A 9,424-nucleotide genomic window follows, 5' to 3' on the forward strand; every position below is an offset into this window, starting at 1 on the left:
CACGTCCGCGTCATATTGGAGATAAGGCCATTCACGCGATCGCGTCACCCACGCGACCGCTTCACCCAGAATTTTGGCAAAAAAGAGTTTCGAACAGAGAGTTGCGCGACCGCGAGGCTGCACTCGCGCCAATCGCACAAAACAGGCCACGTGATCGCGTGACCCACGCGTCCGCGTCACCTGACCTTATCGCGCACCACGCAACCGCGTCACTCACGCGTCCGGGTCACAAGCGGCGCACAGAATATCCAGATCAGCCAATTTTCTTATCTTTTCTTCTCTAATCCTTATTTTTCTTATCTTTTCTTATTTCTTTCTTCTTCCTTTCTTCTTTTCTTTCACCTCCATTCTATTTTATTTAATTTACTTATATATTCTCATTCATTGCATTTTAAATTTGTGTATATTTTTATTTTCTTTTCAGAATTTTTTATTTTTCTATTGGTGTTAAAAAAATTTTTTTTTTTACTGTTGCATCTTTTCTTAAATTTATTTTGGTAACTTGTTTTACAGTGTGGGATGATATTAATTATCTGCCAATGCTAATCTTTTATGATACTTGCACTCCATTTGCATTGACATGAGCTTGTATTGATACTTCCATTACCCACACTCCTCCCCTATGTTACAAATTTTATACCACTGGCATGCCATGGCTTCTATTATTTTCTCACATATATGTTGAAGCTTCCATGTAAATGAGACCCTTATCATTTGGCATTAACACCCATATTTTATTTAATTTCAATCTTTTGGGTTACTGTTCTTCTTTTTCTCTTCTTTCAGGCTGGCCACCGAAGATGGAAAAGGGAGAAACTTCTATAAGGGGAGACAAACAAGTCTATCTGCACAATCCTTGAAGAAAAGTATCAGTTGGAACAACCCGTCCACTTGTACATCTTAGCATGCACCGAGGACGGTGCAATCTTTAAGTGTGGGGAGGTCGATACCGATCTCCATGGGTTAGTACTTTCCTGTCTCAAACACCAATATTTTATTTTCTTTGTTAATTGTTGCATTTGCATATTTAATTGCATGTTTATTTGATTTTATGCATTTAGTTACTACTTGGTTGAAGTAATATTTTCTTTTTCAAAAAATTTTTTATAATATTTTACTAATTTAAATTGAAAAAAAAATTTTGTGTTAAACTTGTTTGGAAATTGTATTTGGAACATGGTTTTTGAGCTAAAGAACACACAACCTGTGAGATTTGAGCTTATTTATATGGTTACATTATTTAACCATAAATATTTTATTCCTGTGTGTTCCCTTCTCTATGATTGTAATCTTTACTTTGTTCCATTCTATATGTCCAATATTTAGTGTATTCACATGCTTGCATATGATTGAGGCCATTGTTTGATTTTAGCTCACTTATCCCAAAATTAGCCTACCTTTTACATCACCCTTGTTAGCCCCCTTGAACTTTTAAATCCCTTCTGTTTTATAACCACATTACTAGCATTAAGCAGAAAAACAAAATAAGAATCCCAAGTTGAATCCTTGGTTAGCTTAAGATAGATATTCTGTAAAATTTAAGTGTGGGAAATTTTATGGGAACATGGGATGATATGAAAAAGTAGGGAATTAAATTGAATAAGTCATTTGAAAATTTGGGAAGCATGCTCATGTGAAATCAAAATAATTAAATTACCATGTGCATTGAAGAAAAATATATTAAGTAATTAAATAAGGGGATACAAAAAAAATAATAAAAAAAAGAGAAAAATGAAAAAAATATATATTACCCCAAATACAAAATAAAAAAGAATCAATGCACATGGGACAAAATTCAAAAATAAGTTTGATACATGAGCATGTAATACAAGTGGGAAAAATTTGGGTAGTTAGGTAAAGTATTTTAAAATTGTATAAAGTATGTATATGTTAGGTGAGATCTTAGACTAGTTAAGGATTCAATTTGTTAGCTCACTTAGCCTTATATATATATATATATATATATATATATATATATATATATATATATATATATATATATATATATCCTTATCCTTACCTTAGCCCCATTACAACCTTGAAAAGACCTCATGATGTTTGCATTGGTATACTAAATTTTGTTGATTGGTTATATGAAGAACAAGGTTTCGAAAGCATGACTAGAGAAGAGTAGAGTGAATAATCCTATACACTTGAGAGATTAGAGTGATATACACTACCAGTGAGGGTTCAATGCTTGATTCTATGCTCCCTGCTTTCATGAGCTATCTTCTTACAAGTTTACTTGCTTTTTATTGTACGATTTGAATTAGTATAAATTGGTTTGTATTTGTCTTGGAGAACTTATTTACTTTTAACCAAGTAGGTAGAAACATTTTGCATGTAGTTGCATTCATATAGATAGGATTGCATTTCATACATTCTACCATTTCTCTTCATCTTTATAGCTTCTCTTGAGCTTAGCATGAGGACATGCTAATGTTTAAGTGTGGGGAGGTTGATAAACCACTATTTTATGGTTTATCTTGTGCTCAATTGAGTGGTTTTTATCAACTCTTTACCCACTTATTCATACTATTTCATGGTTTTACATTTGCCTTCCTAATTATGTGCTTTGATTGAAAACATGCTTTCTTTGGTCTTAATTTGCTAATACTAATCCTCTCTTATTACCATTAGATGCCTTGATATGTGTGTTAAGTGTTTTCAGATATTATAAGGCAGGAATGGCTTGGAGGATGGAAAGGAAGCATGCAAAAATGGAAGGAATACAAGAAGTTGGAGAAACTGCTAAGCTGTCCAACCTGACCTCTCCGCACTCAAACGGCTATAACTTTAGCTACAGAGGTCCAAACGACACAGTTCCAGTTGCATTAGAAAGCTAACGTCCGGGGCTTCGATTTGATATATAATATATCATAGTTGCCTTGACGCTAGGTGACGCGACCGCGTGACCCATGCGGTCGCGTCATAGTGACGAAAATCAGCGTGTTTGAATTCGCAACCAGCGAATTCTGGGCTGTTTCTGACCCAGTTTGCGGCCCAAAAAATACAGATTAGAGGCTATAAAGTGGGAGAATGCATCCATTCATAAGGAGGCTCTCATAATTCACTTTTCATGTTTTAGATGTAGTTTCAGAGAGAGAGGTTCTCTCCTCTCTCTCTCTTAGGATTAGGATTTAGGACTTCTCTTAGTTTTAGGAGTGACTCTCGATCCCAGGTTCAATGTCCCTTTCTATTTACTTTCGCTTCTATTTTTATTGACTCTAATGCTTTTATTTGTATTTGATTTATGTTGCCCAATTGGCTTATGAACTTTTTCATGTTAGATTTTACTGCTTTGAATGTATTTTATTTGAGGTATTCCAGATATTTATGATTTTAATTTAGCTTTCTACATTCTTGGCTTTGGTTAAGAAATTAGTAACTCAGGAGTTATCTTAACTCAACATAAGTGATAATTGTTATCTTTGCTAATTGAACTGAACTTCGATAATCCCAATCTTTCCTTAGGGATTAACTAGGATTTGAAGATCAAACTAATTAGTCACTTGACCTTCCCTTGCTCTAGTAAAGGTTAACTAAGTGGAATCAAGAGTCAATTTTCATTATTGTTGATAAGGATAACTGGGCTAGGACTTCCAATTTCTCATACATTGCCAAAAGTTTATTTTACATTTATTTATTTATTTTATTTGTCATTTAAATATATCTGTGCTCATTGTCCAAGCTCCAAAACCCCCAATTTACAAAACTCATAACCAATAATAAGAACATACTTCCCTACAATTCCTTGAGAAGACGACCCGAGGTTTGAATACTCGGTTATCAATTTCAAAGGGGTTTGTTACTTGTGACAACCAAAACGTTTGTACGAAGGGATTTCTGTTGGTTTAAAGACTATATCTACAACGCGACTATTTTTATGAAATTCTTTACTGGCAAAAATCCTAACGTCACTCTCCCATCATGCTCATATCAAATTCATTGGTCATAAGCTTAGCAAAATCTGCACACAAATCCTCATTAGCCGAACCAAATATAATATCATCAACATAAACTTGCACAAGAATAAAATGATCATGATAGTTCCTAATAAATAAAGTGGTGTCAGTGGCTCCTCTTTGAAAATTATTTTTCAACAAAAATGAGCTAAGCCTCTCATACCAAGCTCTAGGAGCTTGTCTCAAACCATATAAGGCCTTAGCTAGTTTGAAAACATGGTTAGGAAAAGATTTGTTTTCAAACCCAGGTGGTTGATCCATATAAACCTCTCTATCTATTATGCCATTGAGAAAAGCACACTTTACGTCCATTTGGAATAGCTTGAAGCCACAATGAGCTGCATAAGCAAGTAGCAATCTGATGGCTTCCATTCTAGCTACAGGCGCAAAGGACTCATCGAAGTTGATCCCTTCCTCTTGATCATATCCTTGAGCAACCAATCTAGCTTTGTTTCAGATTATGGATCCATCTTCACCAAGTTTGTTTCTGAAAATCCATTTAGTGCCAGTAACTTTCTTTCCATTTGGGTAAGGCACCAATGACCAGACCTGATTTTTCTCAAACTGCTACAATTCCTCCTTCATAGCTAACACCCAAGATGAATCAGCAAGAGCTTCTTAGATGTTTTGAGGTTCAATCTTTGATAAAAGAGCTAAGTTGTTGGATTCAACTCTTTTCAAAGATGACCTTGTTGAAATACTTTTGGAGGGATCACCAATTATGAATTTCTCAGGATAATTTTTCAGAAACTTCCATTCCCTGGGCCTTCTGATTTGTGTTGAAGATCCAGGTTCCTCTTGATCAATAATAGCTTCTGCATCAGTGTTTTCTACTGTGACAGGAGATAATTCCAAATTGTCTCCTGCAGAATTGGAATTTTCACAGCTAACAGGTGTAACTTCATGAGAACTTGGATTTTGTGGAACTGGTTCAGTGTTCTTTGGTAATTCATCTTCAAAACCTGGACTATCATCAATGCAAACACTGGGAACATTGTTAGATTCACAGAATGTGACATGCATGGTTTCCTCGACAGTTTTGGAGTTCTTGTTATAAACTCTATAGGCCTTGCTATTAGTGGAATAACCAAGAAAAATCCCTTCATGTGTTTTAGGATCAAATTTTCCTAAATTTTCTTTGATATTCAGAGTGAAACACTTGCAGCCAAACACATGAAAATCACTAAGATTAGGAGGATGCCCTTTCCAAAGTTCATATGGGGTTTTCTTCAAAAACTTCCTAATGATGGTTCTATTTAAAACATAGCAAGCTGTATTCACAGCTTCAGCCCATAAGAACTTGGGGATTTCATATTCACATAACATAGCTCTAGCCATTTCTTGTAAACTTCTATTTCTTCTCTCAACAACACCATTTTATTGAGGTGTTCTTGGACAAGAGAAGTTATGTGATATGCCTTGTTCATCACAAAAAGATTCAAAGTATTGATTTTCAAATTTTTTACCATGATCACTTCTTATTGAAACAATTTTTGAACCTTTTTCATTTTGAATCCTTTTGCTGAACTTTTCAAAAACAGAAAAAGCCTCATGTTTATGAGCAAGAAAGAACACCCAGCCAAATCTAGTATAGTCATCCACAATTACCATGCCATAACTCTTTCCTCCAAGACTTTGAGTTCTAGTAGGTCCAAACAGATCAAGATGCAACAACTCCAATGGTTTCTAAGTAGAGACATCTTCCTTGGGTTTGAAAGAGGTTTTAATTTGTTTACCCATTTGACAAGCATCACAAATGATGTCCTTATCAAATTTTATATTAGGAAGACCTCTAACTAAGCCTCTCTTTACAAGCTTAGAGATTTGGAACATGCTAGCATGTCCTAACCTCTTATGCCACATCCATTTTTCAGATTCCATTGAAGAGAAACAAGTTACACTTTGAACTTTTAGATCATCTAGAGTGATACCATAAACATTGTCACTTCTTTTGGCAACAAATAAAACAGCCCCTGTTTTCTCATTTATGACTCTACAATCAGATTTTCTAAAGGTTACAGCATATCCAAGATCACACAATTGACTTATGCTCAATAGATTCTGCTTTAACCCATCAACTAAAAAGACACTATCTACGCAAGTTGTAAGACCCATAATTTTCAAAAAAATATTATTATGAGTTAATTTCAATTTATTTATTCATTAAAAATTTTATTTTAAAAATTATTTTATTAGAAGTAATTAAATCAAGTTTTGACAATTAAATTAGATTTGAAATTAATAAAACAAATCCTAATTTGATTAAAATTTTTAAAGACAAATTTTCCTAAATTAAATCAAAACTCTAATTTTAACCAAATTAACCCTAACCCCCTAAATTAACCCTAGCCGCCACACCTGTTTTCTTTCCTTCAGTAAACATATCAAAAGAAAGAAAGAAAGAAAGAAAGAAAAGCAAAAGCAGAAGAACGAAGAAAAGAAAGAAGGAAAGGGGAGGAAGAAGAGGGAGGCAGCGCGGTGGGTGTCACTGCCACCGTCGCCGCCGCTGCTGACAAAAGAGAGAGGAGATCTGAGAGAGAAGGAGAGTACAGCGAGGAAGCCGCCGCGCAGCTCAGGACCGCCGTCGCGTCGCGTCGCCGTTGAAGCCAGTGCCGAGGAGACCACGCGGGGAGGAGAGACGTGCGAGGGAGAGAGAGTGGGATCTCAAGCCGAGCTGAGGTCCAACCACCGTGTTGGAACCCTTTTCGCGTCGCGAGCGTCGCCCACACCGTGAAGCCGTCGCCGCCGCTACTGTACCCGCGTCGTCGTCGTTCTCGTCCCGGAGTCGGTTGCCGCCACTTATGGAAGAGCTAGAGAGAGCGAGAGAGAGCGAGCTCGGGAGCAAAGGAGAGAAAAGAGAGACCCGCGCCAGCCACCGCCGCTTCTGCCGCTCGAAATTCTGCTGCCGCCGCCAGAGAATGCACTGTCGGTAAGGGTTTTAAAGTTTGGTTTATGTTCTTTTGGATTCCGGGAACCTTTATCGTCACTGCATGCTTATTTCAGTTACCCGCCCCCGCTGCTTGTTATTCTGAACTGCTGCACCGTCGTTGCCGCCGTTCTGGTCACCGGGTGTGGCGTGGGTGATCATCGGAACCACCATTGGAGTTACCGTTATTTCAGTTCAGCCGTTCATCCTTGTTTGGGTAAGCCATGCGTTCCAAAACCTTTAAATTGGTGTTTCTGTTTTAAGTTGTTTGAGGATCTGAGGTCTTGGTGTCATAGGATCGAGTTATGGGTCTTGATTGTTGAGTTCTATGGCTGCTGCATACAGCATCAAGGTGCTGCGTCGTCACCGGAGCTGCTGTTGCTCCGTTTTCTTGATTATTTGTAAGCCCAGTAAGTCGTTCCTTGTTCCAAACTCTTTTAGCTGCTGTTATGTTATAGATTATTGAGTTTTACGCGACATTAATATTTTAGGATTGGGCTAAGGCTGTGTTTAGAGGCTGTGGCTGCTGCGGGGACGGTCAGTATTAATGTTGTTGCTGTGGGATAAGAATAGAAATGCGGTTTGTCGCGTAGTTGAATCGCGAACGAGGTAGGGGTTTTTCTTAAATCTATTTTACATTACAGGGTTGTTATAAATCGATATTAACGCGTAAAATAAATTTTTGTGATTTCGTGAGTCTTATGAATTGAATTGAGTTGTTTTGGTTGAATGAGATCATTAGTTTGATTTGATATTAAACCCGATTTGATATTGGAATTTGATTTTAAAATAAACTTGGAAAAGACTTGATATTTGAAAATGGGTTATTTATTGAGAATGATTTGCTATTTTGGAAATGATTCAAAAAGTGTTTGAGGGAATGGTTTGATTTGAAACTGTTTGAGAAGACCGAGAATTCTTAACTATTGATTGATGCTGTTGGTTGAAGTCGGTTTAAATTGTGATTTATAGGATTGGTTGATTGAAATATGGATTTTGTAATTTCCTTGGGTTGAGTACTGTTACAGTGATAATGGTTGTTGGAAGTGATTTGACTGATTAACAGGTGTTTGGTTTGGTTTGGTTGGGAACCGAAAAGGGTGGCAGTGTCCGAGTTTTAGAGGAGATGCTGCCGAAATTTTATAAAATTGAAAGTTTTGCCTGAAGTGATGATTTAAAAAGATTTAGTTTTTGAACGTTATATGTTTTAAGATTGATTTATTTAGAAAAGAAAGAATTATGTTTTGAATTGAGATTGTTGATTAACGAAAAGAAGGATGATGAGGATTGATTTGAAATATGATTTTTGAATGAATTTGGAAATGGGATATGGATTGACGAATGATGATGATATTGAGAATGGCTTAGATGTTGATGAATGATGAATGAATTATTTATGTGGCTTATGAATTTGAAATATCTGAGATACGAGGTTCCCTGGATTAAGTGCCGTGGCTTGCCACCACGTGTACCAGGTTGAAAACTCGATACTCTGTTGACCCTACGACGTAAGTGTGACCGGACACTATATAAATTCCCGGGAATGATACCCCCATTGAGTAATATTGATTATTTGAGAAAAAGCTATGCATAGACTCTTGGGGATGCACGTCGGGGGACGGTCTAAGGACAATTTAGACTTGTCGGGTTGGCTGGATAACCGACAGATGAGCCTCATCAGCCATAGGACAGGCATGCATCATATGCATTTGTATGCTTTGCTTGGGTTTGAACTTGTTTTGGTTTGCCTAATTGCTAAACTGTTCTTAACTGCTACTTGAACTATTTGCTGTAACTGCTACCTACTTGTGCTTTCCTTGCCTGTCTTGCCTGTGTTTGTTCTGGCGTGCTACATTTGGGAATGAACTTGGATGCTGAATTAATGATTGTGTTGTTTGATTGCGTGGTTGATTTCTATTGATTGAGATTTTCCTATAAGAAATGAAAGATTTTGGATTTCTGAAAGATTAAACATTGTTTCTTTGAAAAGGGTTTTGAACGATTTCCTATTGGTTTTAAAAGATTCATAAGGCAATGATAATCACTGAGCTTGAAAATAGTTTCTTATTAAATATCTTCTTATAACAACTTTGAAACTCCGTGGTGAGACCGTGTGGTTAGGTTCTCACCCCCCTACAGCTTTACCTTTTCAGGAACCGGATGAAGAAGCATTAAGAAGAGATATACTGCGTTTGGTTTATAAGATGTATTAATTAGATTATTTTCTTCCCTCGTCTTTGTTATTACGAGTTTGTAAGAGGGATAAGAATTGTATGTTTTATATGTATATTATATTATGAGTTATTATATAAGGAGTCTTGTATATGAATCTATGCCTGTTTGTATTTTTCTTAAGATAAAGTGTTTAATTTCGGTTTTTCTAACAAATCAGCGACACAGTGTTGAGTCACAGGCTCCTATTTTAGTATTTAGTATGTAAAGTAGTCGTAATACTTCTTGCAATCAGAGTGGCGCAGCCAGAAGCGTGACTTCTGATAGTGAGGGTGTTACATTATGGTATCAGAGCAGTCTT

At 36.5% G+C, this 9,424-nt stretch overlaps 1 long non-coding RNA gene across 1 annotated transcript; it reads left to right on the forward strand.

Moving 5' to 3' along the window:
* Positions 1 to 6,977: 6,977 nt before the first annotated feature.
* Positions 6,978 to 9,054, forward strand: LOC140179835 (uncharacterized). Its single transcript, XR_011873665.1, has 4 exons — positions 6,978 to 7,108; positions 7,188 to 7,301; positions 7,383 to 7,500; positions 9,031 to 9,054. It is a non-coding gene; the product is annotated as an uncharacterized lncRNA (long non-coding RNA).
* Positions 9,055 to 9,424: the final 370 nt, after the last annotated feature.

Source organism: Arachis hypogaea, chromosome 16 (genome assembly GCF_003086295.3).
Source record: "Arachis hypogaea cultivar Tifrunner chromosome 16, arahy.Tifrunner.gnm2.J5K5, whole genome shotgun sequence".
In the NCBI taxonomy this organism is placed as follows: domain Eukaryota; kingdom Viridiplantae; phylum Streptophyta; class Magnoliopsida; order Fabales; family Fabaceae; genus Arachis; species Arachis hypogaea.